The following is a 25,149-nucleotide window of genomic DNA, read 5'->3' on the forward strand; positions in this document are numbered from 1 at the left end:
CCTAGCTCCTTGACCTCCACCTCTTTGCTAAGGTGCTTTACTATCTGTGTATAGTCTCTCTCACTTGCTGTGGCAATAATCAGGTCATCAACAAAAGCTAAGATATGTGAGAATTGTCCATTATTTGACTTACTGTACAAGCACTTGTCAGCATCGCCTTGCTTGTACCCAAGTTGCGTCAGCATTTTATGCAACTTCTGGTTCCAGGCTCTAGCAGCCTGTTTAAGTCCATAAAGTCCTTTCGGGAGTTTGCACACTAAATGTGCCTCATGTGGTTTTACAAAACCTTTGGGCTGTTTCATATAAATTTCTTCAGAAATCTGCTCATGCAGAAAAGCGGTAGCAATGTCTATGTGTTTCACCCTCATTTTCTTGGAGGCTGCAATGCTCAAAAGCATTCTTACGCTGCTGTACCTCACAGTTGGTGCAAAAACTTCATCATAGTCTTCACCAAAACGCTGTGAAAATCCCTGTGCTACAAGCCTAGCTTTGTAGCGCTGCACTTCTTCTGACCCCTTCTTAACCTTGAAAACCCATTTACTGCCAATGGCCTTCTTACCGGGAGGCAGCTCAGTGAGTGTCCAGGTCTTGTTCTGATGCAGTGCATCCATCTCCTCCTGCGCGGCCTTCCTCCAGAGACTGGCTTCAGCAGCTGGCATCTCCTGTATCTCTTCCCAAGTGGAAGGTTCCTGTGGAAACACCGACCCTGCAAAGTAGGACAACCGTAGTGGTGGGACACCTTTGTTGGTTCTGGATGAGCGTCTGACCTCTGGTTCTGCGACCGCATCAGCTTCCTCATCTTCCTCCAACGCAGGCATGTCCCCATCTGAGTCCTCCTCTTCGTCTCTGGTGCCGCCAGGGTTCTGGTCCTCTGCGTCTTCTGGTGCGTCGCCTGTAGGGGGCGCTGTAACACTCAAAGGCAGATTATTACCTTGTGGGGTCTCAAAAGGGAAATATACAAACTCTTGAGTCCTTTCTGACTCATCGGAAGAGTCCACAACAGTGTTTTTAGTGTCTACTTTTCCATATTCATCAAAATAAACCGCATGGTATGCATTTGTCTTACCAGTTTGTAAGTCCATAATTCTGTATCCTTTGCCTCCAGAAGCATATCCCACAAGGATACCTGCTTTTGCCCTGGAGTCAAGCTTGTGTCTGCATTCCTTGGGCACGTGGAAGTAACACGGACTTCCAAACACACGTATGTGCGACAGATTGGGAGCTTTCCCATGCCAAAGTTCAAATGGTGTGCGTTCTGCCCCTTTGGTTGGCAGTCTATTCTGCAAATAGACCGACGTGTACACTCCTTCGGCCCACAGCTTCTGTGGCAAACATGCATCCTTTAGCATGCACCTTGTCATGTCCATAATGGACCTAAACTTTCTCTCAGCTATGGCATTCTGCTGTGGTGTGTAAGGAACTGTGGTTACGTGTGCAATTCCTTCCTTGGCCAGGAGAGCCTGCATTTCATTTGAGCAGTACTCACCTCCATTGTCGCTCATTAACACAGCTGGAGCTCTCTGGAATTTATTCTTGACCATGGCAATGTATTCCTGGAGCTTCTCCACTATTTCACTCTTCTCTTTGAGGAAATATACAACACAAAATCTTGAAAAGTCATCCAGAAATATTAAAATGTATCTATTCTTTCCCAGTGAGGGAACATTCATGGGTCCACATATGTCAGTGTGCACTATGTCAAGCACTTTGTTGCTTCTTTGTTCTGCACAATGTGGAAATGAAGGTTTTACAGCCTTCTCAGTAATACAGCTTATGCACTTTGCTGGAGCTTTGTTGCTCTGCTTTACCTGCAAACCTCTTACAAGATCTCTTTTCTGTAGATCCAGAATGACGTTGGTATCTCTATGTCCAAGCCTTCTGTGCCATAGGTCCAGATCTGCCTCATCCTTCTGGCTGGAATGTGCCACTTTTGCAGACTGGTTCTCTGAAAGATCAAGCTCATATACACCATTTATTAGCTTTGCTTGAGCAACCACTTTGCCATTTTTAGTCACCTTGCATTCTCCATTTCCAAATGTGATCTGGAAACCTTTCTTGTCCAAAGTGGACACGCTGATTAAATTGCAGCTCAGCTCTGGAACGTACAAAACTCTAGAGATTGTGTTCTCAATGCATTCATTGTTTATATTGCATTTCAGACTCATGGAACCTGCACCTTTTGCTTTAACAATGTTCCCATCTGCAATTTCAATTTCAGATCCTTCTTCATCATTTATCTCATTAAAATAGTCCTTTTTATATGAAAAATGCGAGCTCGCTCCTGAATCAATTATCCATTTATTACGGTTATTTTCACGATTCTGGACAGTTAAATTCCTTTCTTGCAGTAGCCATGTGCATTCACATTTCCCCTTCTTTTCCTTTTGGCTGAAAGGGGTGGGGTTTCTTTGCTTTAGGGGCCCTGCAATTCTTTGCAATGTGTCCTTCTTTGTTACAATTGAAGCAAATCACTTTCTTAGGCATCTCTTTCGACTGTGTAAATTGCCTAGATGCATAACCACTGTCCATGCTTCTAGCATTTCTCACTGGAGATTCAGCTCTATCTCTGCATTCTTCTTTTAAATAACCAATCAAGTCTTTAAAAGTCAGACCTTGTCTATGATCCATCAAACTTACAAATGCGCTAAAGCGTGGTCCAAGTGATGATAACAAAAATGCTATCTTTGTATCTTCATCAAAAGCTTTGGGAGTCAGATCAATTCTTTGAATAATCTCAGTAAACTTGTTGATGTGTTCTGTGAATTCCTCTTTTGAATTCATCCTCAATCTGGTTAATTTACACACCAAGGTTCTGAAGCAGTTTATGCTAGATTCTCCATACACGCGCTCAATATCTCTTAAGATTTGAGATGCATCATCTGTACTATTTATTAATGATAGCTGCTCATCACGAAGTCCACTCAAAATTATGTGTCTAGCTTCGCTGTTCATGCGTTTCCAAGCACTTATCTTGGCTAAAGCTTCCTCAGACGATCCCGTAGGTTGAGGCTTTAAAGCTTCCAAAATGTGCTTATAATCAAAACATGCTATCAAGCGCTGCTTCCAGTGTATGAAATTGTGTTCATTCAGCACAGGCATTCCTAGCTTTGCATCACTATCAAAAGCCGCTCTAGCCATCTTAAAATCCAAAATTTGAAAATTCTTCAAAATTTCAAAATTTCTCAAAATTTTAAAATAAAAAATCTCAAAATACAAAACAATTCTTCACTTCCTTGGGTCACTGTGAACTCTGAGGGAAGGGGGTGGGTTGCTTAATCCCCACTGCACAATGGAACAAAGGACCATGTGCTTACCAGGAAGTTAACTCAGAAAAATACTACTCAACTTAAAATCACAATCCAATGCAATCCTTCAAAAATTACGCAGAAATATGCAATACTGGGGCCACTAACCCTTTGTGGGAATGTTCTGGGGTGCAGGAGAGGATATATTGACTAATTATATCCTTATCCAACTTGTGCTAACAAGTTCCCAAAATATCAGCAGAGTTTATAGACATTCCCCTTTAAGTTCGCAGCGGTAACGTCTGCATAGGTTCGCTAGAACCTCTATAATAATTACTCTGGTAATTTTCCCTTTTGTTCCCTCTTAAAATACAAGACACGACACAGTCTTTATAAAAGTATAAAAGAGTTTACTCACATTCTGTTCACAATATGATCCCAGAAGGCAGACAGGCTTAAAAGGTTACATACATTTAGAATCTATCTTGTAGCAAGATAGTCCTTATCTCCTCTCTTGGCTGGGAGCCAAGAGAGCATCCTTAGATGTTTCCTCATTGAAGGAAGATGGCAGAGAGAGAGAGTGGCTGCCTGCCCTGTGCTTTTGTCATTACCTGCACAGGTGAGGCCACACCCACCTCTGGTCACATGCGGAGGAAGTCCGTCCCCAGGAAGTTTACCTGCTTGCTGGACAGACATCCCTCCCCATGTTCTAGCATGTACACTCTAGGAATGTTGTCATTGACTGCTCCTGTTTTTACATCCCACACAAAATACTGTCAGGCCCCACTGCGATGATTCTGCAGCGAGCCATTCTCGACCAATCTCGATACCCTCTCAAACAGCCATATATGAGGACGGAAACCTGCAGACTGCCCTTGATGAAAGGGAACTTATTGATTCGTTCAGAGCCCTCCCTCCGAAAGAACAGTCGGTGATGATGCAAAGATTTGACACGCTTAAATCTCAGCTTTTGCAAGTCCAACACAGAGGGGAAGATACTAACGATGCTTCAAACAACCCCACTTGGGCTCACCGGACAGAAGTGGTCGACCTTCTTCAGTTCAGCCCCACTTTGAAAACAAAAACCATCCTGCAAGACTCAAATCTTCAAGTTGTTTCTGCCCCCAGTGCTATTCCACGAGACGACCAGGCTCTGCCATCCTCACTAAACCTTCATCTACATCCATCGACCAACACACCTAAGGACGAAACTCTGATTTCCCTGCCTGACTCAAATCCCTCTTTAACTCACTCATCTATGCCAGAGCTAGAATCTTCTCCAGTTTCGACCAGATATAGAAGTAGTCCACAAGTGATGCCCCCGAGAGAGTCTTCCGCAATTACCGCCCCCATGATGTCCCCTCAACTACCTTCTTTAAAGGAAAATGTGAATGTTACACTTCGGGACCTGTCGTCGGAAACGATTGAAGACCCGATGGGACGCATCAATAAAATCATCCTAATGCCTGATGATAAATCTGCTAGAGGGTTACCTCCGACGGACTTAATTTCTCCCTCTCTGGGTATTTCTCTGTCAAGTTGTACAAAGAATTTCGAAATGAAGAGACTTCCTGTTCAGGGATCTACTTCTAGTAGATCAACCTCGGTGTTCCAACAGTCGAACCAAATTGTTAAAAATTCTAATTTGGAGGGCTCCTCACAGTTACCATCTTCCCAATGTAAAATAACTGAATTTTTTGTTACATCTTCTGTCTCTTCCAGAGAGTCTGCCCCTCCTTCGCTTTGACTGTTAAAAGAACAACACAGAAGTCCCCAGCTAGCAGTCCTAAGTTGGAATATTGCTGGCTGGAAAAGGAAAAGATTAGATCCCGAATTTCTGTCCTATATAAACTCTTTTCAGATAATCCTTTTGCAAGAAACATGGGAAGAAGATAAAATAGATATAAATGGCTTTGAACTGATATCACTTCCAGCTAGTCCCTCCCAAAAAGGTGGCCGGTCCAGAGGTGGTCTTGCAATCGCCATATCGCTTAAAATGAGCGCTAAACTCTCGCTAGTTCAGACTTTTCCTCCTTTTGCCTTTACAGGTCTGATTTCAAGCGAAAAATTCTCCCTATTAATCACCAATGTTTATCTTCCTCCAGGTGGTCTTATATCGGACCTCCATTATAGATGGGATTCTCTGGAAGATCATTTATTGGCATGCTATGTTATGTACCCTAATATTCCATCGATAATGGGTGGTGACTTTAATGCACGTACAGCCGCCAACTGGAATGGGATAATTAAGGCCAAGTGGTGGGTATCTCCCCCCTACCCAAAATCTGATTTAATCTCTTTTACATCAAGAAGATCTAAGGACAACAGAGTGAATGAGGCGGGAGTCCTTCTTTATCAATTGGCCATTCGTATGTGTCAGGGGCTCAGGAGCAGAGGCACAGGAAAGGGAAGAAATAGAGAGCGAGGGGGAGGAATCCGAAGGAAATGTTAGCGATGACAGAGGTCCGAGGTCTCTAAGTCTTTCCAGCGAATCGGAGGATTCACAGAAAGGGGCTCCCATGGTCAGAGCAAGGGGGGTGCCGAGGGGGACACCCCAGGAAAAGGGGGCCAGAGGGGACTCAGAGAGCAGCAGTTGGAAATCAGGACCAGCTTCCCCACCAGAGCGCAGTAGGGGGGAGGAGTCCCAGGTATCGGGAGCAGGCGGCTCACCGCCAGCGGGAGGACATGAGTCAGGATTGGCCACGCCTCCATCGGGGAGCGAGGAAACGGTCAAGAGGAAGGTGGAAGGCTGGGCGCGCGCGCCAAGTTCAAATGTACAGGAGGGCGGCGCAGTTGGCAGCCCGGATAGGGAGCCAGGTCCCAAAGCCCGCCGGAAAGAGGGGGAGGAGTCAGGGGTGTCAGCGTCAGCGTCAGAAGAGTCCAGAAAGGAGGAGACCCCGGGGGGCAGAAGGACCCAGAGGAGAAAGGAGAGACGGAAAAGGTGGAGTAAGATTAGAGCCTTAAGTTGGTGTACAGGGGGTGGAGACTCAGATGGAGCTTCGCCGGTCTAGCCTCTAAGACGTAGAGCTGGGGCACTGCGGCTTGAAAATGGAAACTGTACTTCAATAAAGACTTTTGTACATTACTGCCGGCTAGCGTTGGTCCTCTGTGAGCTGGGACCTGGAGCCAGCTCTGACAGTAAGCTCCATCTCAGTTTTGCACCAAAAACCTCGCAGCGTGAGTGGACGCAGCGAGGGGCGAAGATTGGTGCTTCGCGAGCTCACAAAAGTCAGGCAAGATGACTACAGAACAGCAAATAGCAGCCCTGCATAATGCAGTGACACAACTCAACGCGGAGATACTCGCATCCAGGAAGAGGGAAGATGAAGCGGCTGCAGCCTGCAAGGATCTCCAAGCCAGGTTGGAAGTGCTTACTAAGCAAGGGCAACCGGGACCCAAATCAGAGGGGATTGGGCTGGGGAAGAGAGGAGGCAGCCTTGTATCTCATTTCAATGGGAATTTACAGCAGTACCCTAACTTCCGAGCAGACGTGCTGTTTGCGCTGCAACTGCTGGATAAAGACTTTAGAGATGAGCAAGAGAAGGTGGGGTTTATCCTATCCCATTTACATGGAGAAGCTAAAGCGTGGCTGCGCAATCTGTGGAGAGATAAGGATCCGGCGCTCCGAAGTGCGGATGCATTCATTAAAGCGATGGATTCGTGTTTTTTATCAAATATAGACGTTGATATCGCCAGAAAGGACATACATGGGCTTAAACAAGGGAGAGCCAGTGTAAGGCAGTATCATTCCCGCTTTTTTGCATTAGTCCATGCGCTGGGATGGGACAAAGATTCCATTCCAGTCAGAGACCTTTTTTGGGAAGGCTTGAATGCAAATGTGAAAGACGAAATGGCAAGGGGGGAGAGACCACAGACCACTCAGGAGGTGGTACAGAGGGCGCTGTCGATTGGGGTGCGCCTGGAAGAACGTCCATGGAGCAGAGAAGAAGGGCGTTGGGGACGCACGCCAGCGAGAGCACCTCCCCTCTTTCCCAAGGATGCAGCGCGTGCGCAATCCACGCCTCCGCAGGGAGGGGGAGAGGAACCAATGGAGATTGGAGGCGTTAGGGCTCAGTCAGCTACCAGAGCCCTAACACCGGGAGCAGTCAAAGCGAAGCCTCATAGAGGGAACAGGAAGTGTTACATCTGCAACAATCTGCAGCACATGGCGAAAGAGTGTCCCCAGAGGCTCCACAGGCACACTGCAGCCTCCGCAACAGTAACAGAAGCAACTCAGCAGAGAGAACCACAGCAGGGAAACGACGGAGTCTGGCTGGAGGAAGAGGCACTGGGGCCCAGCCAGACGAGTCAGTGAAGCAGTCCCCAGAAATTTTGCAGCCCACAGACCCCCTCCCGCCCAAACCAGTGGTGCAGCTCACCGCATCGCTCCAGCTACCCAATGGACTCACTATGGAAGTACCCATTACCATTGACTCTGGCAGTAACGCAGACTTTATAGGACTGGATTTCATTCAACAACACAGCATAGCGCTACTGCCAGCCACGCTGCCCCTGAAGGTTGTCACGGTGGATGGCAGGGAATTGCTGGGGGGGCAGGTGGTGCAGCAAACGCCGCCGATGGTGATGCAAATTGGGAATCACCGAGAAGTCATCAGCTTCAATGTCACCCAACTGTCGGACACGCCTGTAGTATTGGGCATGAGTTGGCTGCACAGGCACAGCCCTGCATTGGCTTGGTACCAGCGCCAACTGACTTTCGGCTCCTCCTACTGTGCGGAACATTGCATTCTGCCTAGCACGGAAGGGGAAGAGGATGACCCGCAGCTACAATTAGGCACGCTGCAAGCAGTGCCCATCAAGTACGCAGCGTTTTTGGAGGTTTTCTGCGAGAAGGAAGCGGACAAGCTACCTCCCCACAGATCTTATGACTGCAAGATTGACCTCCTGCCGGGGGCGACGCTGCCGACAGGGAAACTGTATTCCATGTCTGAGGACGAACTGCAGGAACTCAGGGAGTTCATAGATCACAACTTGAAGCGCGGCTTCATCCGGGAGTCCAAGGCAGTGGGGGGCAGTCCCGTATTCTTTGTGAAGAAAAAGGACACACCCCAAAAAAGGCTTGTAGTGGACTATAGAATTTTGAACTCGAAAACAAAGCCCACAGCCTTCCCCATGCCCAAGATCGACGACCTGCTCGCGACGGTGAGAAAAGGACGCGTTTTCACCAAGTTGGATCTGCGAGGGGCGTACAACCTGATTCGCATACGGGAAGGCGACGAGTGGAAGACGGCCATGTTCACGCCCCTGGGCACCTATGAATACAGGGTTATGCCCTTTGGATTACAAAATGGCTCCCACTGTTTTCAAGCTTTCATGCATCACGTGTTAGCGGGACTCCTCTACAAGAAGTGCGTCTGCTTCCTGGACGGCATCCTGATATTTTCAGAATCGCAGGAGGCTCACGAGAGAGACGTCAAGGAAGTTCTGCAGAGACTGCAGGAGCACAGACTGTACGCCAAGCTGGAGAAGTGCCAGTTCGACATGACGGAGGTGGATTTCCTGGGCTACAAATTGTCGGACAAGGGGCTCGCCATGGACAGCGCCAAGGTTCGCTCAGTGTTGGACTGGAAGAGCCCGCGCAATCGGAAGGAGGTCCAGAGGTTTGTTGGCTTTGCTAACTTTTACCGCAAGTTCATCAAGGGGTTCGCGATGCAGACGGCGGCCATTACCGACACGCTCAGCTCCAAGAAGAAGAAGTTCATCTGGACGGAGCAAGCGGAGCAGTCCTTTCAGAAACTCAAGCGTCTCTTCTCGTCAGAAGAGCAGCTACTGCATGTGAATCCCAGCAGACCGATGAGGGTTGAAACGGACGCCTCAGACAGGGCCGTGGGAGCAGTACTGTTGCAGCAAGACCCGCATGGGGACTGGAGACCGTGCGCCTTCTACTCCAGGAAGCTCAGCAAGTCAGAGCAGAACTACACCATCTGGGACAGGGAGTTGCTAGCCATTCATGCAGCATTCAAGGCGTGGAGGCACTTCCTTATCGGAGCCAAACACACAGTGCAGGTCCGCACAGACCATAAGAACTTGGAGTACTGGCGCACGGCACGGTTCCTGAACCAGAGGCACATACGATGGGCGGAGTTCTTTGCGGATTTCGACTTCAGGATAGAGTACATCCCAGGCGACAACAACGTCATGGCGGATGCACTGTCCAGGAAGCCGCAATACCTCGAGGAGGCGGCACCAGTGGCGGCCAAGCACATTTTCGCACCGAAAGCGTGGGCGTGCGCTTCGGCAACCGTGGACCTGGATGCTGTACGTCGCGCGCTGCAGGAGGACCCCTTCGCACAAGCCAAGATGGAGGAGGTGCACAGGGGCACGGCGAAGGACGACGAGTTCCAGATACGCGACGGATTGCTCATCCGCAAAGGCGCCCTCTACGTACCGGGAGACGACCTCCGCGCGAAGGTACTGCAGCAGTTGCACGACGCACCCACCGCCGGGCACTTTGGCAAAGAGAAGACTGTAGAGTTAGTAGCCAGAGATTTTTGGTGGCCCAAGATGCGGGGGGAAGTCGCGGATTACGTCTCGAGGTGCGACACCTGCCAAAGGGCCAAGTCAGTGCACAAACCGCCGGCGGGACTGCTGGAACCGCTGCAGACACCGATCGAACCGTGGGAGAGGGTGGCCCTGGACTTTGTCACGGATCTGCCCAGCTCGAGGGGCAAGACAGCAGTGCTAGTGGTGGTGGACATGTTCACCAAAATGGCCCACTTCATTCCGTGCGCGAAGGTGGCCACGGCGGAACAGACCGCCAAACTGTTCATAGACCACGTGTTCAGGGTTCACGGTCTACCACGGTCTATCCTGTCCGACCGGGGGCGACAGTTCATCTCGAACTTCTGGCAGAAGCTGATGGGCATCCTGAACGTCAAGATCAACCTAGCGTCGGCGAGACACCCGCAAACCAACGGACAAGCGGAGCGGGTCAACGCCGTCATGCAGCAGTACCTGAGATGCTACGCAAATCAGCAGCCGGCAACATGGGTGGACTACCTGCCGCTCGCCGAGTTCGCCTACAACAACACGAAGCACGTGTCCACGGGGGTGACACCGTTCTTCGCCAACAACGGGAGGCATCCCAGAACCTTCCCGGGAAGAGAGAGAGTGGGGGAGGGGGAGCCACAGGCAGCGGAAGCCTTAGCATCAGAGTTGCAGGAGGTCCACGAACAGCTTCGGAGGCAGTTAGAACTAGCAAAGCACGCATACAAACTGCAGGCTGACAAACACAGAAGGGTTGGGGAAAACATACAGGTGGGAGACTGGGTTTGGTTAGCAGCCCAGGCAGTGCCGGCCAGATCGTTAGCGAAGAAGAAGCTCGGACATAAGCAGCTAGGGCCTTACCAAGTCGAGGCACAGGTTAATCCAGTGGCTTTCCGGTTGACACTTCCGGAGGGATCCAGAATGCACCCAGTTTTCCATAGATCAGTGCTCACGCCCTACAAAGCACCTCACAGATTTCAGGAGCCAGGCACGGCACCAGACCCGCTCAGGGAAACGCCCACAAGGAGGGGGTCGCCAAGGGGGGAACCCATCAACGAGGTCACAGAGATTTTAGACTCAAGATGGGGGGAAGAAGGAGTAGAATATCTTCTCGCCAGAGAAGGTACCCCGGCCAGCGCCAACAGTTGGGTGCCGGACTATGCTTTGGACGAGCCGCTGCTCAAGGACGAGTTTCATGCCCTTTTCCCACACAGGCCCATGCCAGCCGAGTATTTCGACGACTGGCTTTTCACACCCACACTTTCAGCCAGCACATTCCAGGGGTTCACCTCGGACGAGGAACCGGCACTAGACACACGTTCCCCGGAGGGATCACCCTCGGGCTCTGCCTCAGACCGCTCTTATTGGTGGGACGATCGACCAGAGGAGCAGTGGCGCAAGAAGTGGCTGGGGGGTCCTTGGCAGGCAACGTCCCCAGCGGAGACCGGGGGAGAGACGGACATGGACGTGTTGGGGGAGGACCTGGGGTTCGAGCACGGAGGCAAAGAGATGGAAGCAGAGGAGATCGACGTCGGTGAGAGCACGGAGGACGAGCCGGACTTATCCGGCTGGATGCACGCCACGGGGGACAAACTGTATCCGGCACTCACCCTCACAACGACGGAGCACCCAGTACCCACACCTGAAGGAGGGGAGGGGGGAAGGGGGGGCTTCGAGGGGGGGATGGATGTCAGGGGCTCAGGAGCAGAGGCACAGGAAAGGGAAGAAATAGAGAGCGAGGGGGAGGAATCCGAAGGAAATGTTAGCGATGACAGAGGTCCGAGGTCTCTAAGTCTTTCCAGCGAATCGGAGGATTCACAGAAAGGGGCTCCCATGGTCAGAGCAAGGGGGGTGCCGAGGGGGACACCCCAGGAAAAGGGGGCCAGAGGGGACTCAGAGAGCAGCAGTTGGAAATCAGGACCAGCTTCCCCACCAGAGCGCAGTAGGGGGGAGGAGTCCCAGGTATCGGGAGCAGGCGGCTCACCGCCAGCGGGAGGACATGAGTCAGGATTGGCCACGCCTCCATCGGGGAGCGAGGAAACGGTCAAGAGGAAGGTCGAAAGCTGGGCGCGCGCGCCAAGTTCAAATGTACAGGAGGGCGGCGCAGTTGGCAGCCCGGATAGGGAGCCAGGTCCCAAAGCCCGCCGAAAGGAGGGGGAGGAGTCAGGGGGGTCAGCGTCAGCGTCAGAAGAGTCCAGAAAGGAGGAGACCCCGGGGGGCAGAAGGACCCAGAGGAGAAAGGAGAGACGGAAGAGGTGGAGTAAGGTTAGAGTCTTAAGCTGGTGTACAGGGGGTGGAGACTCAGATGGAGCTTCGCCGGTCTAGCCTCTAAGACGTAGAGCTGGGGCGCTGCGGCTTGAAAATGGAAACTGTACTTCAATAAAGACTTTTGTACATTACTGCCGGCTAGCATTGGTCCTCTGTGAGCTGGGACCTGGAGCCAGCTCTGACAGTATGAATTTGAACATTTTGAACGGCAATTGCCCTCCGGACGTGCCAGGAGAATTCGCTCATTTGGGCACAACATCAAATAGTGTCCTAGACTACCTTCTAGTTTCAGAAGACCTATTCTCAAACTTCTTTTATTTTAAAGTAGACAATGTACAATCCAGTGACCACCTACCTCTAGTGGCCAAGCTAACGCTTGACTGGCACCCGGTTAGCGGTACACACCCAATTCATGTAGGTTTAAATGCCACAGCTCAAGTAAGAGGCATTAAATGGTCTATGAAACAGGCCCCAAAATACGCAGAATTCTTCCAGAGGAATATCTCCGAACCCCTTATTGTTTCAGTGGCAGAGTTGTCTGAACCAAATAGGATATTGGAGTGGTTCTCCCACCTCTCTGTAGATTTAACTAGCTTCTTTACGATGCCGACTCACCTGGTTAACCGAGATCATCCCAGGTTCGGTGCACCTTGGTTTGATTCCAAATGTAAGCAAGCCAGACTCTCTCTCTGTTGTATTTACAACAGATATAAATCTTCTGGAGCTGAAACTCTTCCCCCAGAGTACTTGCAGGCCAAAATTGCTTACAAACAGGCACAGAAGTCAGCCAAGCATGAATGGCACCTAAGACGTTGGCAAGCGCTGATTGCTGCCTCTAAGCTTCGCAGCTCTCGTGGTTTTTGGAATTTAATCAACAAAAGATCAAGGAAATACCCATTGACGGTTATACCAGCCCCGAAATGGGAACAATTTCTAAGAAAATATTTCTCCCAGACAGTTATCTCTAACATTCATTCTGATACTCTTTCATGTCACTTGCCCATATGGCCAGATACTGACCCGGAGGAAATAGTAGATTTAATTGCTAAACTGAAAACTGATAAAGCCCCAGGGCCCGATCTGATCCCGGCGAAAGCTATTAAACAACACCCAGCATGGTGGGCCAAAATTTTTGCAAAAATCTTTGATGCAATTAATGCCACGGGCCAGATACCTAGATCATGGAAGGAGTCCATCATAATTCCTATATATAAAAAAGGACCACCAGAGGACCCAGGAAACTATCGTAATATCAGTTTATTATCAATCATTGGAAAAATCTATACTCGCTTCCTTCTAACCAGACTAACCCAATGGGCCGAAGATTCCAATCTGATAGGCCATGAACAGGTCGGGTTTAGACCAAATCGCGCTTCTATTGACCATGCACTAATTTTATATCATTTGGAGCGGAAGTATTCTTCCCCCACTCATGGTCTTCTATGTGCCGCTTTTATAGACCTGAAGGCGGCTTTTGACAGTATCTCTAGAGAGCTGCTATGAGAAAAATTGGCAAAGTGGGGCATAGATAAAAGGCTGTTGTGGCTTATGATCAAATTACATGAAGGGACGGCCGCTAGGGTGAGGTTAACACCTGAGGGCGATCTCACAAACTCTGTACCAATGAATAAGGGGGTACGACAAGGGTGCATCCTTGCCCCCTATCTTTTTAACCTCTATATTAGTGACATGAGAACTCCCCTAGTTGAGGCCCAAGCCACCATTCATGCACCCAGGCTTGCAGACTATCGCTGCCCCTTATTATTGTACGCTGACGATGCGGTGATCCTCTCATATTAAAGAATCGGTTTGAGGAGGGCCTTTAAGATCTTCGCGTTATATTGCCAAACAAATTTACTTACTATTAACCATTCCAAATCTAAAGTCCTAATTTTTTCCAGGAGTCGTAAATTGTATAGGTGGGAACTCGAGGGGAAGCCAATTGAACAAGTCTACAAATTTCAATATCTAGGAATTTACTTCCAGCATAATATGGGATGGAAAGCGCATATCACATACTTACAAAATAAGGGCAAAGCCCTTATCTACTCTCTATTACGCTTTTTCTTTACAGAGGGGGCTATGCATGTTCCATCTGCCTTAAAAGTTTATAGTGCAAAAGTGGTTGCAACTATGGCCTATGTGGTCCCTTTATGGGGCGCTTTTGTAAACCTCATGCCTCTGGTGACATTGCAAAATCTTTTTCTCAGACGCCTTTTGAAACTACCCTCCTGTGTAAGCAACTCTGCTATTCGCTTAGAACTTAAGACCCCCTCCTTAGAGATCCTGATGTGGAGACATGCCTTTAATTACTGGCTGTCACTTTGGCATAAATTGCCCAATTACCATCTTATTCAGTGCCTTTGGAGAGATGAATTTACCAGCCCATGGGCAACAAAAATCCATTCCAAACTGTTGACTTATGAAATCTCTCCTTCCGATATACTAAATTTAGATCTAATTACAGCAAAAAAGGTCATCAAACAAAGATTGGAGGAGGTTGATTTGCAACAAAATCTTACTACAGGTGGAGGTACATGTTCCCCGATAAACCAGGGCATTACATTTATGTCCCAGATACCTCAATATCTGTCTACCTTATCGGTTGCGTCGCATATATTCGCTTTTGCTAGAGCCAGATTTAATGTGTTCCCCTCAAATGTGCTGAGCAATAGATTTTCTAATGGTAAAACCTCTGTTTTATGCGCATGTGACAACAAATCAATAGAATCCCTTTATCATATCTTGTTTAATTGTCCTTTATATATTGTTCCCCGATCAAGGATTCTGAGTTCAATCATTTTGGAAACTGTTGCTAAACCACCTGAATTACATCTAGCCTATCTACTCCAGGACATTGACTCTTATAGAACATTACAGGTTGCCAGATTCCTCAATTCAGTTCTTTCATATAAAAGACTTCATGGAATGCTGCATGACTATTAAAAGTCTAGTAAACTCTATCCACCATCTTTATATTCAAGGCCACAATATGGTACATCTAGAGATTGTATGTAATGTGAAGCAGATTATGCGTTGAAATATTTTAGTTGATATTTTAGAATGTAAAATGCTATTTTATTTATTGACTGGTTTTACCTTGTGGGCTTATAGCCGAATAAAGTATTATCTATCTATCTATCTATCTATCTATCCACTGCCTCCCGCAGTTTGATCAAACTCATGCTGGTAGCTTCAAGAACACCATCCAACCATCTCATCCTCTGTCGTCCCCTTCTCCTTGTGCCCTCCATCTTTCCCAACATCAGGGTCTTTTCCAGGGAGTCTTCTCTTCTCATGAGGTGGCCAAAGTATTGGAGCCTCAGCTTCACGATCTGTCCTTCCAGTGAGCACTCAGGGCTGATTTCCTTAAGAATGGATACGTTTGATCTTCTTGCAGTCCATGGGACTCTCAAGAGTCTCCTCCAGCACCATAATTCAAAAGCATCCAAGAGAGATCAAAACGAAGCAGACTGACCAGCTAGCTGAATCCAATTATATTGCTATGGGGTGGGGGGAAACCTCTAACATTTTACTTTTCGATACTTTTACTTCCAGGGTGAATTAAATGGGTGGAGGTGGGGGGGTTAGACGAGCGGAGGAAAGAAGAGCTAACTTGTCCGTGGCTGGGGGCGCAATCTGGACGGTTCTGCCGGGGCGCAAGATCACCTAACTACTGCTCTGCGCCTCTGGACCAGGGGTGGATGGTGCTCATTGGGACTGGGAGGGTGGAAGGCAAGGAGGCCAACAGGAGGTGGCGCCCGAGCCAAGGAGTGGCAGAGCCAATGCCTTCTGTATCTGAGATGGAGTGGGAAGGGGCTGGCGGCCACTACAGCCATCCCCTGTCTGCCCTCATGGAGCGGCCAGAATCCACTGGGCAAATGCTCATCTTGCCAGAGTCTGGGTCTTCTGCTGTTGCTCTCTCAGAAACCGTGCCCAGGTGGGATGTTTCATTTTTCACAGCTGCTTCATCCCTGAGGAAGTTGGAGGTGACGCAACTCCTGCATCTCTGAAGTGGGAAGGTTTGGAGGTATTTCAATTTCCACCCTTCTCCCTTGGCTCCCTGGAAAGAAGGCATCTTTACATTTTGAGCGCATTTCACAGGCCAGGAGCCAAGCACCCCTTCCTGAGGGGGAGAAGAGGCCCAGAAAAATGAGCCCTTCCCAGCCCAAAGGCGTTCCCCTGAGATTCAGCTTCCGGGCTATGGCTAACCAGGTTAGGAGCAGGAATATTGGGAGCGGGAAGGAACTGATGTCATCTGCCAGAGCAGCTGGCTAATTGAAGGGAATGAGGTGATAACAAGGCTTTCAAATCTGAACTCTTGTTTGCGGCTGATTAGCATAGAGGGAGGTGGAGAACAAGGGCAATCGGAAGCAGACTCTGGGTAGTTGGTTCCTTCTCTTTGTTCGGGTTCCTACGTCACACCAGCAGTTTAAATGGCAACACTCCTTTCAAAATTGTCCGCCTTTTTAATTGTTTGTTATGGAAAATCAATAAAATGATAAGTTGCCCCTGCCAAAGGGTTGCATGACATCTGGCTGAAGACTTTTTGTGCTAAACGTTGAAGCTATGCTGGGGTGTGTGGGTGTGTCCGTCCGTCCATGTGGCCGCTGTGTATTCAACATTCCACCCCCTACAAAGCATCCTAAGAACCTTACTTTTCCTTTCACAGTGCTACGATTCCCAGCACCCTTAACAAACCATTGTTCCCAGGACTTTTTGGGTGTGGGTGGGAGGAGATGTGCTTTACATGTGCGGTGTGCAGGCATCTCCCAGCACATGTGTGTGGGGATTCAAGACTAACTCTTATGCTTTTCTTCCTTAGACCAGCTTGACGTTGAAAAAGAGGTTCTCTGGGTTGAGGAACACACGCCATTTCACAGCGAAGCAGAACATGGGCCAAATGGTCACTCTGCCATTGGATTTGGTGAAGTTAGACTGGCTTTGCAAAGGAGCTTGCCCCTGAAGCCAGTTGGTTGCCTGCCTGTGGCTGGCTGGCGGCTTGGCATCACCAAGACACAAAGAGACAGCCCCATGCAACCTCACACGCAAAGATTTCTGCCCATGCTTCAGACATGCAGCCCTAAGAGCAGCTCTGACTCCCACTCTAGGCCCCTCTGCCCCAGTCTTCCTCCTGATGTAGGCTACAGGATCTGGGAAGTCTGATCCAGCTTTGAGGTGTGGTTCCATATGGCCGTTAGTACTGTTGTGTTTTTGCCAGAGAGCCACGTGGTAAGGAAGATCTCCAAGTATGCTTCCTAGGGGGTCCTCTTTAATCCTCAGGTGTGCCCACAAAGGCATGATCCAGCACCCTCATGCCACAGCTGCCTCTGGAGTGACCCTCGCTCTGGTAAGAGGCGTGCCTCACAGCTGAGTGCCTGGTTGTTTGTGTAGGGCGGGGGCAGGGAATCTTGTGGGCTCCCAGATATTGCCAGATCCAATGGCCTTCTGCCTCAGCCAGCATGGCCGACGGTCAGGGGTGATGGAATCCAACAACATCTAGAGGGCCACACAATTCCCCATCCCTGGTCTAGTGAATTTGAGGTTCTTGGTTTCTCTCCCTCTGCCCCCTTTTGCCTGGAAAAGCACTTTGGCAGATTCCTTTGGAGGATTTGGGTGTGACAAGCTGTAGCAGCGCACTGAATAAAACAACTCTGAGAAGCTGAAACACCAGGCTGTTTTCTTTTCTAATAAAAATATTCACTGTGCAGTTCACAGGCACAAAACACAATGTTGATATTGTCCAGGAAATGGGTTTTCAGTTGGAGGGCATGGGTTGCGTGAGAGTATGTTGTGTGGGATAACCAGTCTCATATAACCAACATGCTTCAGTCTAATTAGTGCATGAAGGGGTTAACACCATAGAGTAAGCTGTCCTGCCATCTTAGCCATGTCTCTTCCCCTTACATTGGGAGTGAGTTCTGATCTATTCTGGTATTCACTTCTTCAGCGTTTAATGCACTGTAGGTTTTCCCTGATTTTATGGTTTTATCTTTCTGTAAACGGCTTTGATGTTTCTTACCATCTGGTAGTGTATAAATTTTATGAAAAAAATAAATAATTTTGAATAAATAAATAAATAAATAAATAAATAAATAAATAAATAGGAAGATGTAAAACCACAACCTCCGAAATGAAAGCTACTGTGCCTCCAGACGGATGTTTTTGCCTGGAGGGGGGCCGTATTCTGCAATGTGCTATTGATGCAATAATAGTGCAGCTTTCTAATGGACTGTCCACGCAAACATCATTCTGCTTTCTCAGTTGCTCTGCAATGCTTCGCCAGGGTTACCACATCATGGTCACCTGGGGGTGTGCTCCTGTGTTGTAGCTCAGCAAAAGCAGGACAAAATTCCTCTAGTATAGCTCACAGTGAGGGCTGCTGAGAGTTGGGAGAGATCTTGGAGGCCAAAGAGTTTGCTTTTCTTTTTTTTTTTAAAAAAAATCATATTTATTAAAGTTTCCAAAAAATAGGAAAAAGACATAAAAAAGAAAAAAAGAAGAAAAAAAAGAATATTTAAAACCTTATTTTCATTAACATCTTTCCAAGACCTCCCCACCCCTCCCCCCATTGTATTCCATTTCCATTCAATTAATTCCACAAGTTTCCCCCCCAAATTTAAAACTTATTATATTTAGCCCAAAATTCAATTTAATTCGTCTTATATAATCCCTTTCCCTTAAAAATACCTTCTTTCAACATTTAATTTTTTTTTTCTCCCTAAGGACGACCCCAATTCCCTTCCACGAATTCCCCTTTTTAATACACACAAGAATTAAAAGAAATAAAAAAGAAGATTCTTAATATAATTTTACACCCTTTGGATTCCAAATCTCCCTCCCCCCTTTCCCGGTGTCGATCCCCAATATCCATCAATCTAACTGCTATCAGCCTGGAGGCCTCACGTCCATGTCCGAATCTCTGCTGAGAGTTGGGAGAGATCTTGGAGGCCAAAGAGTTTGCTTTTCTGCTCAGTACAGGGGATCTTGCCAGCTCTTCACCCCTGACTGGCCGAAGATGCCCATCTCTCATCCATGCAGCTCCACAGCATGCCTGGATGACGACTCAGATGGAGCTGGACACACCATTCCTGAAGGATGCAATAATATTGCAATTGTGGTGGACCAACTACATGCCAACAGGATGTTGGACTGAATGGGCCTTGGCCTGACCCAGCAAGGCTCTTCAAATGCGCTTATGTTCCCCTGACTTTGGGGACGCCTTGCAGGAGTCTCACCCGTCTCATGGCTATTCTTCTAGTGTGGACCAGTTCTACAAGCTCTCCCCCGAAAGCAGGTGCACCATCCAGAACATGCTGGTGCTGTACCTGAAGAAGAAAGCGAACACAGACCAGGAGGCAGGGACTTCTAGGGGAAGCGAGGCCTTCATGCGGGAAGACTTGACTCCTCATGTGCTCCCCGGGATCAGCTTCGACCCCACCACCCAGTCTTCTGCTGGTGTCACTCTTCCCCCTGGCCCAGAACAGGAGGCTCCTTCCCAACACGCAGAATGCCTTGCACGTGATCGATGGGCCTTTGGTCACTGTGACATAGGCAGGGCCGGATTTATGTATAGGCTAAGTAGGCTGAAGCCTAGGGCCTCTAGATCTAGGGGGCCTCGCCAGCCTGCCCGCTCCCCAGCGCCGCAAACAGTCTTCCCTCTCCCCAAATTGCAAACCCAAGACTTCATGCAGGGCATTTCTCCCCTATTTCAATGACATTTTGCTTCAAAAGGAAAGGTGGAGAAGGCAAGCAAAATGCGAGGGAGATAGTGAAAGATACAGGAAATTGAATGCAGATTTCCAAAAAATAGCAAGGAGAGACAAGAGGGCCTTCTTACACGAGCAATGCAAAGAAATAGAGAAAAACAACAGAATGGGAAGAACCAGAGATCTGTTCAAGAAAACTGGAGCTATGAAAGGAACATTTCATACAAAGAGTACCATAATAAAGGACAAAGGTGGAAAGGACCTAACAGAAGCAGAAGACGTCAAGAAGAGGTGGCAAGTATACACAGAGGGATTATACCAGAAAGATATGGATGTCTCATACACCCCAGGTAGTGTGGTTGCTGACCTTGAGCCTGACATCCTGGAGAGCAAAGTCAAATGGGTCTTAGAAAGCACTGCTAATAACACGGCCAGTGGAAGTGATGATATTCCAGCTGAACTATTAAATTTTGTTAAAGATGATGCTGTTAAGGTGGTACACGCAATATGCCAGCAAGTTTGGAAAACTCAGCAGTGGCCAGAGGATTGGAGAAGACCATTCTACCTCCTTTAGAGGAAAAGGCCTTGAGGGGAGGACCTGTTGCCTCCACAATCCTTCCTAAACATGCATAAGCTGAGAGGCAATTGTCCAGCAAATGTGGCGCTGTGGGGAGGCAGGAACATTTTCCTGCAGTTAAGTATTTTCTAAGTTCCTTTCCCGAAACTTCCCCAAACGGTTCTGAAGCCTCTCTAACCTCAGAAGTCTTTTCCTCTCTCAGGAATTCTGGGATTCGAGGATAACTTCATGGAGAAGGAAAGAAACCTGCAGAATCAGCAAATGAGTGCCCGCCGGGAGCCTCCACCCCCACCGCTGCCACCAAGCAGGCTGTAAGTTGCCTTAGAGGTGTACTGTGCCCTCCCGCCTCCTTGCTTTTAAGGACTACTTGAGTTCTGTTCTCATCTCTCTGAGGCGTATCCGTGACAAGGAGAGCATGAGCAAGAAGCAACCCCAAGTAACCCACACTATGCGCAAGCTCTTTGTGCCTTCCACACATACGCAGTCTGGACAGAGACAGGATGAGTCCAGCACGTCCTCGCCAAGAGAGAGAAGGAATATGTCAACACCCAGAATTTCAGGTCAGATCATGCAAAAGTGCAAAGACCATGCAAAGACCAGTGGAACCTGTATCAGAGTTGGGGTTGGAGAAAGCGACATCTTCATGACAGCTTTATTGTTGGGTGCCAGGCAAAGTCTGTCTTGTTCACTCAGGCCACATGGGTGGGTAATTGAAAGTATTAGTTGTGGTGGGCAATTTTCCTTGGTGCCACATACTGAACCGTGGCTTCATATTATGAGCAGGACGGCAGCCTCTCCTCCAGGTTTGCACACCTCTCCCCCACCCCAAGCCTATTGGGAAGCTTCCACTTGTATTTTAAATTAACCACAGTTTGGTGTGTCCAGATCCTAAGGTGGTTAATCTTACCAGCTTTGTAAACCCATGATTGGAAGTTGGCTTGTTTCAATGAGCCATGGTTCAAATGAAGCGGTTTGTGCAGCTTCAGACATTGTGACAAGATGCAGTTAATCCAAAACGGAAGCTAAAAGCTGTGCTGGAGGACAGGGAGGTGTGACCCCCCCCCCAACACTTGGTGTGGGTCATCCTTATAATGCTAAGCTTACTACTTCAAACAAAGTTTTTGCTTTGGTTATTTCCTCGTACCGTTAGTAGTACTCAGTGGCCATTTGTTTTTCATGTCTGCTTTTATGATATGTTTATCAGTATGTGGTTAGCAGTTTCAGATGCTACTGTTTTACAGAGGCTGTTTAGCTTGCTCTTTTTACCCCTTTACTAGACAGGCTGTATTTCTGTGCTGTTTTCAGAGTGGGGAATGCCCATTCCTTCATGGCCAGCATGGAAACACAGAAGGCTAGCCATTTAGGAGGTTTGCAAAGAGGACAAGGGTGTTACGGGGTAATCTTCTAGCAAACAAGCTTGGCACAGCAGATCTGAGAGGTGGTTTTCTGCTCCCGGAAAGCCAGCCTGGAAACCAGGTTGCCAGGTGAAGGAAGAATGGAGAGATCAACCAACTCACTTGCCTTCAAAGAATTTCTGGTTGCCTGTGGCTACTGGGATAGTGCTTAGATATCAGGCTGGCTGACACATCTTAAAAAATACAAGGAAAAAGCTTTTTTTCTTTCATTAGCAAAGCTCCTTTGGGGCCCCAAATAGCTAAGCTGAGGAAGAAGTGGCTGGTATTACTTGTTTGTTCTTGGTCCTGATCTTGCCTGCCCTTGCACACTCCTGTTGTCTTTGCATATTTAACCAGGACGTCTGTTCCGATTGGAGTCCTATTCCTGCAGTTCCACATCCTTCTCTTTGGCACTTTGGCATTAGGTTCCAGGAGCTGGACCTGAGCGCAGAGGCTTTTTTCTACTTGGACTCGACAAAGGAGCAAGAGTGGCTGACAGCTGTGGAAAAGGCTTTGCGTTCCAAATCCAAGTACAAGAAAGTAAGTCCAACCCCACCCATTTCTTCAGCAGCCAGAGAGCTGTCGGGAGCTGGAGTGAGGAGGAGGAGGTCTTGCCCCAGTGAGGTAGTTGTGAAGGCTGAAGGTTGCTACCCTCCCACCACTCTCTGAAGTCTCCTCCTCCCCCTGGTCCTTCCCAAGCAACCTGAGACTCTGACACCTTGCCTGTCTTTGCTCCCTCCTCTTAATTTCTCTGTGTCCTGGGAGACCAGCAGGGAGGGGAGCTGATCGCAGCAGGATGGGGAGACCCCCTGGCTTCTTCAGCAGCCTGCCTGATCTCTGCCTCTTGACCCCCGCCTCCAGCCTCCACTTCTGCCTCGGATTCTGGGCTGCTGTTTGCCACAGAATCTTCCTGCCCTCCTGCCTCTTCAGTTTCCAACACCTCCTCTTGCTCACAGTCTGCTCGCTCTTCTCCCTCGGACGACCCCCCACCAGTTCCCTGGCTCTGAGCCTTCTTCCCTTGGGGGATCCCCAGTTGGTTCCCCCTGCCACTCCTATCTGCATCCAGCCGGCCCAGGACAGCAAGCAATGAACAGAGCTGGTAGACATCCCAGTACCTTGCATCTTCTAGGTGCAGCTGGTGCGTCTAGTCGGAATGATGTTGCTCATCTTTGTCAGGAAGGACCAGCTCAGCCGCATCAAGGAAGTGATGAGGGAGACAGTGGGCACAGGCGTCATGGGGAAGATGGGGAGTAGACCCTGACAGTGGAATTCCCTACGTCGATCTTTCTGTCTGTCTATCTGTTTTTATAATCTCTGCCAACCAGTTTCCCCCTCTTTCCTGCTTGTTCACTAACAGCCATCTTTGCTCCGCCCCTGCAGGGTAACAAGGGGTGTGTGGCCGCGAGGTTTGTCTGCAACAATACCAGCTTCTGCGTTGTCAATTCCCACCTTGCTGCCCACGTGGAAGACTTCGGGCGCCGAAACCAGGATTACAAGGATACCTGTGCCCAGATAATAATAATAATAATAATAATAATAATAATAATAATAATAATAATAATAATAATAATAATAATAATTTTTATTTATACCCCGCCCTCCCCAGCCAAGGCAATAACCTCCCCAGCCAATAATTAAAACAAGTTGAATGAATACAACTTAAAAACAAGATTAAAATACAGCATTAAAATATTGAAACATTAAAATGCAGCCTTATCACAGGAGGAGAAAGGAAAAAGAAAGAGGGGGAGGAAATCAAATTGGCTCCAAGCCAAAGGCCAGGCGGAACAACTCTGTCTTACAGGCCCTGCAGAAAGAAATCAGATCCCACAGGGCCCTGGTCTCATGAGACAGAGCTTTCCACCAAGTGTTGAAAAGCCAGTTGAAGCTCTGGTTGAAGCTAATCTAACTTCCTTAGGGCCCGGGACCACTAGGGTGTTGCTATTTATGGACCTTAAGGTCCTCCGTGGGGCATACCGGGAGAGGCGGTCCTGTAGGTCTTAAGCCGTGAAGGGCTTTAAAGGTGAAAACCAGCACCTTAAATCTGACCCTGTACTCCACCGGGAGCCAGTGCAGCTAGAAAAGCACTGGGTGAATATGCTCCCATGGCAGAGATCCCGTGAGGAGCCTCGCTGCTGCATTCTGCACCCGCTGGAGTTTCAAGGGCAGCCCCGCATAGAGCGAATTACAGTAGTCAAGCCTGGAGGTGACCGTCGCATGGATCACTGTGGCCAGGTCGGGGCGGGAAAGGTAAGGGACCAACTGCTTGATGCGGCGAAGGTGGAAAAATGTCACCTTGGCTGTTGCTGTAACCTGTGCCTCCATGGAAAGGGAGGCGTCAAGGATTACACCCAAACTCTTAACAGAAGGCAATGGCACTAATTGGACCCCGCAAGAGAAGGGAGTTGGTCCCTCATCCCCATGCCATCCCAACCCAGCCATAGGACCTCTGTCTTTGAAGGATTTAGTTTCAATCAGCTCCCACGAAACCATCCAGCCACAGCTTCCAAGCATCTGCTCAGTGTGTCCGGGGCCGAGTCAGTGCGGCCATCCATCAGCAGGTAGAGCTAAGTGTCATCAGCATATTGGTGACAGCCCAGCCCAAAGCTTCGGACAATCTGGGCAAGGGGGCGCATAAAGATGTTAAAAAGCATTGGGGAGAGGTTTGCGCCCTGCGGCACTCCACACACCAAGGAGTGGCACGACAACATCTCCCTCCCTAGCGCCACCCTCTGTCCCCGACCAGAGATAAAAAAGCACAGCCATTTACGGGCTATGCCCTGTATCCCCACATCGGCAAGGCAGTGGTCCAGAAGATCATGATTGACCATGTCAAAGGCTGCTGACAAATCTAAAAGAATCAGCAGTCCTGACCCGCCTCGATCCAGTTGTCTACGTAGATCATCTGTTAGGGCAACCAGAGCCGTCTCAGTCCCGAAACCAGGACGGAACCCGGACTGAAATGGACCTAAAGCCGATGTTTCCTCCAGAAACCTACCAAGCTGATCAGCAACCGCTCTCTCAATTACCTTACCCAGATATGGAAGATTTGAAACTGGCCGGTAATTGGATAGGTCTAAAGGATCTAGTGAAGTTTTTCTTTAAGAGCAGACACACCACTGCTTCCTTCGGGTCCCCTGGGAATGTCCCTGTGCCAAGGGACAAATTGATAATTTCAACCAGGGGGGGTCCGTGCAACATCTAGACAAGCCCTAATCAGCCAAGACGGGCACGGATCGAGGAGGCAGGTGGTGGGCCTACCAGCTTGGAGGAATCTATCCACATCAGCAGGGAGTAGCCGATTGAAATGGTCCAACACTGGACCCGAAGACAGTCAAGGGGCCTCCAGTTCAGTCACTGTATCTAAATTGGCAGGGAGGTCATGGCGGAGCAACAGGACTTTCTCCGCAAAAAAGCTCGCGAATGCCTCACAGCTGTGGGTCGAATTT

The 25,149-nt window shown here is 48.8% G+C and overlaps 1 long non-coding RNA gene and 1 pseudogene across 1 annotated transcript in view; both read right to left on the reverse strand.

Annotated features, from left to right (window-relative positions):
* LOC144326270 (uncharacterized) overlaps positions 1 to 25,149 on the reverse strand; it is a 188,092-nt gene that overhangs the window by 110,486 nt on the left and 52,457 nt on the right. The window lies entirely within an intron of this gene.
* LOC144326429 (uncharacterized) overlaps positions 19,294 to 25,149 on the reverse strand; it is a 32,854-nt pseudogene continuing 26,998 nt past the window's right edge.

Source organism: Podarcis muralis, chromosome W (assembly GCF_964188315.1).
Source record: "Podarcis muralis chromosome W, rPodMur119.hap1.1, whole genome shotgun sequence".
NCBI classification, from domain to species: domain Eukaryota; kingdom Metazoa; phylum Chordata; class Lepidosauria; order Squamata; family Lacertidae; genus Podarcis; species Podarcis muralis.